This window comes from Xyrauchen texanus, chromosome 37 (assembly GCF_025860055.1).
Source record: "Xyrauchen texanus isolate HMW12.3.18 chromosome 37, RBS_HiC_50CHRs, whole genome shotgun sequence".
Taxonomy (NCBI): domain Eukaryota; kingdom Metazoa; phylum Chordata; class Actinopteri; order Cypriniformes; family Catostomidae; genus Xyrauchen; species Xyrauchen texanus.
Genome location: NC_068312.1, coordinates 28227981 through 28235302, shown reverse-complemented (window position 1 = coordinate 28235302; position 7322 = coordinate 28227981).

Here is a 7322-nt window from a genome sequence, read left to right as displayed (position 1 = left end):
TGAAAACTCCAGTTCTTGAGTAGGAGTTTCTATTTCACCTGTGTATTTTGACTGTTTTGACTGTTGATTCTGCACTGGAATGTGTCATTTTGAATGCCATGATAAGTGTTCATTGCAGCTGTTATCAATGTCGCTATCAGTGGCTTTTGTACTGTATCCTCTTAATTACCTCACTATGGCATGTAAATGTGGGCGGATATGTGTTCATATGTTTAAATGTATTCAACTATCTGATGTGGAAGTTGTAAATGTACAGAGCCATTTCTGCAGCTCATTTTCAATAAATGGTCTTTTGTGTTTTGAGTTCGGAAATTAACAGTGTACAATAACCTACAATAATTAAGAACATTTATTTCCTTATTTTACCCCTTTAAGTATTTTTAATGAACCAGAAACCCTTCCACACATTTAAAAAAAAATATCTTATTCACAACTGATTCTGCACTTCCGTCATTGCCCTTCTGTCAAGAGGGGATTCACGCTTCAGTGCGCTACAGTAGAAATCTGGGAAAGTAATACCATTCATCACTGTTATATTGTGTGACATGGTTTTTAGAGCATTCTATAAAATAGCTGTTTGCTTAACTGGTCTATAGGGAACATAAACCCTCAGGCACAGCAACTTTAAACATCTAGCAAAAAAATACAATTCGCCCACTATTAAAAAGGCTGGCAGTGTATTCCACCGGAAAACTCTTAAAATGTACACATAGCCATTTGATGACTTGATGCTTAATTAAGATACTGTATGAAAGTATCAGTACATAAGTTCAGACTGAGGTAATTAAGAAGTCAAAATGGCAGGCATCTTGGGCCTTCACAAACAGTCTAATCCAATTCCGATGCTATAAATAAGGTGGAGTCCACTGGGGCCACCGTGGAGCCCTCTGCTAGCCAGGTGGGCATAAACAGTCTATCCCCATCTGAACGGATATCACTTATCACAGAGACAAACTGCAAAGATTAAGGGACGAGACAGAAGATGCACAGGGGAGGACATGTGGGAGGGTGCTAACACAATTACACCCAAACATACAATCCTCCAGTTACCGGCAAGCTGCCCAGAGATAAGACTCCTAAAGGCAGGTCATTCCCTTATTCAGAGATCTTCATCACTGAACCAAGGAGCCCCAGCTCCATTCATGAAGTGATGAATTGGAGAGACTTTGGCCAATAGTTTCTCTTGTCATGATTCTCTTGATTGCATCCTCAATGACTCACCAGAGAGTGATGCAGACGTGTCTATTAAAAGCAAAACCCAGACCTATTGACTTGACAGATTATTTTTGAGTAAGAAAATCTATACTTTTAAATCACACATGCTTGAAATATGTGATACATGTGCTTTCTAAAATAATTACATTGTACCTAAAACATCATTGATTGAACATTAGGGACTGCAAATTGTGCAGTAAGTGAATCAGTAAGTGCATGAAGTGTAAGATACAGTATGTGTTTACGCATTATTGTAAGTTGTTGTTTTTTTTTTTTATTTCTTGCAAGGCAGCAACATTCCTCAAACATTCTGGTGACTTTGAGAGAAGCATTTATATTTCCTTGAGTACTGTTCAGTGTTGTATAAAATTCCTAATCATCATATGTAAGTAAAAGAGAATAAAAATTTACTATTAAGTGGTTAAAAGTAAAAGTACTACATTGACTATTATTAAATGCAGTATCAAAAGTACAAGTAAATGGCATTAATTACAGTGCAAGGAATATCTAGGGGGACAATACCATTTCTTCTCCTGTTTTGTTGCTATTTATATCTTAAAATATATGAATTGTGAAAAGTGAACCGTTTCAGGTTTAAAGAGTTTTTCAAATGTTATTGTTAGAAGAACCACTGCATTTTCTTGTTCCCAGAATTAGCGAATTCGAAGAAACTCTTACATCAACAAAAGGTAAGTATTGACTGTCCGAGGAACTGAGCGCCTTTTTTGATTCTATTTGTACTGGTTCCGCCTGGAGTTTGTTTTGTGGAAGAACACTCCTTCGGGACAGTGTTGTGGATGAATCTGCACATTCTTAATACTTATGCCTTCCTATTTGTTGGTGTTTGTTATGTGGAATATTTCTTGCAGGCATTGGAGTGATTAGGTCATGTAACAGCCAAATGAGTCGACTCACTGAACATTTGTTTGACTACCCGAGGAAACTGAACAACTTTTTTTCGTGTGCTGGTTCCACTAGCGGCTGTATCTTGTTTTGTGGAGGAACACATGTTAATATGTGCAGATTGTTTCTCTCAACATTGAATGTGAATGGGTTGGGGCACCCCAAGAAAAATTATTTATTTTCTTAAACATAAGAAATATGATATTGTGTTTCTTCAAGAAACTCATCTTTCCCCACAGGAAGCTGAAAATTTGGGGAAGATATGGGGGTGGACATGTTTTCTTTAGTGCTGGCTCAAGTAAGAGCAGGGGAGTCATTACATTGATAAGTAAGCATCTACAATTCAGGTGTCTCAAACAGATTAAAGATAAGTTAGCAAGAGTCATTATTGTTTTAGCAGAAATTCAGGGGCAAAGGTTGATTTTGGCTAATATTTACGCACCTAACCCTGATGATCAGGACTTTTTTATAAATCTTGAAGGGATGTTGCAAGCCACTGGCACCCTTCATGATATAATATTGGGAGGAGACTTGAATCTATTGATGGACTTAGTCATTGATCATAGTGAAGCAAAAGTGTGTAAGACCCCTAGAGCAACAGTATTCACAGGATGTGTAAAAATCTTGGTCTTACAGATATTTGGAGACTTTAGGACCTATCTGGTAGGGAATATACATTTCGGTCAGCAGTCCATAAGATTTCTGCTAGATTTAAATCTTAGTCTCTCATTTCATCTGTTGTTGATTGCTTAATTGGAAACATCTTTATCTCAGATCACGCCGTGGTGAGTTTAGAGGAGCTGTTACATTCGGAGATTAAGAAATCATATAGTATTGTGATTTAATGTATCCCTTTTGCAAAATCCTGAATTTCAACAAATGTTAAAGGCTGAAATCAATGTTTATATGGAGACCAACTCATCCTCAGTATCCTTTGTGAACGTTGCTTGGGAGGCACTTAAGGTGATTCTTAGGGGTCGGATCATACAGTATGCCTCATTCATCAAAAAATCTCAAGCTTGAGAACTCGTTGAGTTGGAAGGGAATATTAAAAGTGCCTAGGCAGAGCTGAAGCACCGAATGTCGTCTGATGGCCACAGAGAATTGACCTGATTGAAATACAGATATAACACTATTTTGTCGCGGAAGGTGGAGTTTTGGCTATTCAGGGCAAGTTGGGGGACAAAGCAGGAAAACCTCTGGCTAGATCTATAAAGCAGAGTCTTTTTCTACCATTCCCTCAGTGAAATCTGCTGGTGGTGAAATTTTTACCTCTGCCATTGATATTAATAATGCTTTTAAACATTCTATCTTGATATTTATAGCTGCTTATCTTTGTCTACTTGCCCTACAGGCAAGGCTCCAGGGCCAGACAGATTTGACACAGAATTTTTTTATCTTATGCTTCAGAACTGACTCCACTTTTTTATGTACGGAATTATTAAAGAATACGACAACCATGACACAAGCCCAGATCAGACTAATTCTTAAAAAGGACAAAGTTGCAAGCGAGTGTAAGAGTTATTGTCCAATTTCCCTGATCCAGCTAGATGTAAAAATGTTGTAAAAGATTTTGGCTAACTGATTAAGTAAAGTTGTGTCATCTCTTATACATACAGATCATGTGGGGTTTATTCGGGGCAGCAACTCTTCTGATAACATTAGGCGTTTCATCAATAATATGTGGTCAGTGGCAAATGATCAGACTCTGGTTGCTGCCATCTCACTTGACGAAGAAAAGGCATTTGATATGGTAGAATGGCATTAACTTTTTAAGATTTTGGAAATATATGGGTTCGGGAAAACATTTATCGGATGGATTAAGTTAATTTATAGATACCCAGTAGCAGCGGTACAAACAAATGGATTCATTTTAGTTCAGCTTAATTTTGAACCTTCAATAACAAGGTTTTCGAGTGATGTGGACAGGTGGGCTTCACTACATTTATCTATGACTGGGAAGGATAATGTTATAAAAATAACAGTGGTGGCTCAGTGGTTGAGGCTCAGGGTTACTGACCAGAAGGTCGGGGGTTCAAGCCCCAGCACGACCAAGATGCCACTGATGGGCCCTTGAGCAAGGCCCTTAACTCCAGGTTGCTCCGGGGATTGTCCCTGTAATAAGTGCACTGTAAGTTGCTTTGGATAAAAGCGTCTGCCAAATGCATAAATATAAATGTATAAAAATGATTGTATTCCAAAATTCACCTTCTACAGTCTCACATAATTGATAAAAGTTGATTCCGAGTATTCTTATGCTCTTAGTTTAAATATGTGTATAGTATCAATAAAAAATTGTTAATGACAAAAGAAAACAACAGTCCAATGTGGTTGGATGACAACACAGCAATCATTTGTGTTAACAGTAAGTTACGATAATACCTTGTGTGTTTCATCCCATAGGAGTTGTGAGTTTGATCCTTTAGAATTTCACACACAGGTGTAAAGTGAGCAAGGCTTCATGGGATCTGTAGCCTGTTTTGGACTCCTTTGTTTGATTTTGGTGCAGTTGTTGTGGCTGTGAGGCTTCTAGTGTTCTAGATTTTTTGTTTTTGTTTTGTTTTTAGAGCATATAGTTTTCCTAAAAATATATGTCCACATATGGGGACAGCAGAATTATGTTGTGAAAATTTGTAATAATAACAAATTGTGAAAAGTCAATTTTTTAAATCAATTTGTTTATTGTGTTTCCAGGAGTGTTGATTATTCATACAGACATTACAGATGATTTTCTATAAAGCTGATATATATTATATTTTTTGTTTGGCAACAAAATCAAAAACAAACAAAGAAGTGATTACCAGTACTGAAGAACTATTCCCAATAAGAAATTTGCATAATTTATACTGATCTGCATAACAATTTGAACCATTTACTGACAGCCCAGAATATCTGAATTGAAATCAGTCAGTTTAAATGAAATTAAATTATGCATCGTGTATAGAGAAGACAAACACAATTTCCGCGCAGGAGTACATGTAGTTATACGAGGTTAGAGTACCTGCATTTAATTACATCTGTAATTAAAATGTTAAGCTTACCACTAACCCTAACCTTACTCTAAACCATAACCCCTAACCTTACTCCTCCTTCTAAACCTACCCTTACCTCGACCTCAGTAGCAGCAAATGTAAATCTTGTGAGAGTTATGAAGCATGTAGTTACAAAATAAATGTATTTTAATGTTAATTGCTACATAGTAGTTAAGGACACCTAATATAAAGTGGGACCTAATAATGTATACAGTAACAAAGTATTTGTATTTCATAATCAAACAACTCTGTTTTGTAGCAGTAATGTAACTGGACTACAAAGCATTTCTAAAAGACACAGCAATAGTTGAAGATTCTCACAATTACCTTTCGAAAAATGTAGCCTGCTGTGGCATTACCACAGAATAGTGATGGGATCAAATTATTTCCTTATTCATTTACCATGGAATTTGCAAGTTACTTAATATGCATGGTACTCTAATTATGTCCAAAAAAACATAGTAATTAAATGTTATTTTAAGTGCTTTTTGTGTACTGTTAGTGTTTTGGTTGGAACATATCTTTATAGCTGTACAGAGTTGTTCAAATGCTGAATATGCAGGCGTTGAACTCACTGAAAACATTCGTCACCAGCAAATGATAGGATGCATTTAGAGGTTTTGCCTCAATGGATTATATGTAACTGTCCACTTTATCCTGAAGTATCTGAAGTATCCCGTTACTGTTTTACTGAGTGAGAAATAGCCCCAGATGATTCAGTCTGTGAGTGATTCAAACTGAACCACAAACTGAGTCAGTGTGTTTTGCTAACCCATTAGACCAATTCATCAAAAAGAACCAACTCAAAAGTGATTATTTCGTAAACAGTTATGACAAAATGCAGATCTAGTTTGCTTTTTGATGCACACAAGGGTTAACCACGAGAGCATAATCTTCAACTCTGTAAAATAAATAACAAGGGTTACGAATGAATGCATCGGCCAGTACATGAAGCTCACTGGCTTTTGCAAATTTAAGAATTAATTTTAGAACCACCTACACCAAGTGGTGACACAATGTTGCATTCAGCTGAAGTTGACACAATGAAGTTGCAACTAATCTAACACCGCTCTTCTTCCATTTCCTTTATAAACATGTATGACTTTTTTGCCTTTAAAGGCATGCTCGGGTTCATATAATATATACAGTCTAATTTATTGTCATGTAGTTTAGCAAAACAACAAGACACTGGCATGTCAAGAATTAAGATTATTTGAGTGTGTTTACACAGATTTGAATCTTGAATGCAAATAACAACAAAAAACATTTTCATTAAAGATCATAGAAACCAGTCAGGCAACCTGATTCTCCAGGAAAAGGATGAAAGAAAAAGAAAGGATGCTTTAACTGAAATATGTTTGATCATGACATAAGCCATAATTTTGCCTGTGAGGCAACACTCTGCAAAGTAAACATTTTAATCCCATTAGATGATTCTGGGGGCCCTTGTGTGAAAAGAAAGTCTTGTTATTTATAGCTCATTCTATATTCTTTTTAAACCCACACATTTTAAAGACCCTTGATCGATTTAGTGTGGTCTCATGGATTATGGTTCATACATCACTGAGGGGGGCAGGGGCAAGCTTTGTGATTGCCAGTGTATGACTAACACCAATTTAAGAAAAATTACAAAACATGAATATGAATTAGCTAACACGCAAATCAGCCCAGACAAATCCATTGATATTTGAAGTGAAATATTGTAAAGATAGGTTGTCTCAACTAATTCAGCATTTACTCAACTAAGGTTACCATTGTGTGGCATTAACATGTAAAATCTTTTTAAAGTTCAACTGGGTCCCCATGTATTGTTTTATTGGTCCAAAAGCTGAACAAGTACATCCACATGTCTACAGAAAAAGTTGCTTCTCTCCTCAGGACAAGCATTATCTCATGGTCAGGTTGCCAGGTCTTCTTTTCCTCACACGTCAGCAAGGGAATTTTTCTCCACCTCCACTCATTTTGCGCCAGTACATCACAGCTTTGCAGAAGTGCAGAAAATGTGAATTAACCAAGAGCCAAAAGTTGGCTTCAGCATGACAGAAATTAGACTGAAATGGTAAAGACAGAATGGCAAGGAGACAAACTCTAAATATGACTAGATACGAGTAGTCTAGCACGAGTGGTTCTCAACTGGTGTGCAGGTCTGTTCTAATAGTTTCCTGTTCAGAT